Source organism: Pundamilia nyererei, unplaced genomic scaffold, assembly GCF_000239375.1.
Source record: "Pundamilia nyererei isolate P.nyererei 1_Seehausen unplaced genomic scaffold, PunNye1.0 scaffold00056, whole genome shotgun sequence".
NCBI lineage: Eukaryota > Metazoa > Chordata > Actinopteri > Cichliformes > Cichlidae > Pundamilia > Pundamilia nyererei.
In genome coordinates this window covers 117,140-117,730 of record NW_005187457.1, presented here as the reverse complement: position 1 = coordinate 117,730, position 591 = coordinate 117,140, and positions in this window count along the sequence as shown.

Sequence of the window (591 nt, the reverse complement as noted above, 5' to 3'; positions counted from 1 at the left end):
ATTACTTTGTTTTTTGCTTGATTAATTGGATGTGGTTTCATCTTTAGCTTATTAGCAAGCACAGTTTGGTTTCCAGGCTCTTTTTTTGTGATTGTCACATACTGTTGATAGTGGATGACCATGTAATTAATCAGGTCAATGTATGAGCCTATGAGCAAGAAATTACTAAAAGCTTGCTCATAGGAAGTGTTTTTCTTCCTCTTGACTCTTTGTGATGCAATAGAGAACTGATATTGCGAATGAATCTTATTCCTTCACTCTGCATACTTTAAATGGCATCTCTCCTTCTTCCTTACAGCCACCTTTGTGCAACCCACCTTCTTCCCAATACCGCCTCTCATCACTCGAGCCTCCATCTTCATCTCCACCACCATTGTCTAGACTCCTGGGTTGTCCTACCCGAATCCCTATCACGGCTGGGATTCTTTCCTGCTGTGATGGACTGTCGAGTCTAACTGCTAAATACCTCAAACTGAATTCTGTACATCAATAAATCATGAGGTTAATATAACTACAGGCACTGTTAGCTAAAAGATCAGGCGACAGACTGCAGTACGCTAAGCTTCACGTATGCTTTTGAGACACTAGTCT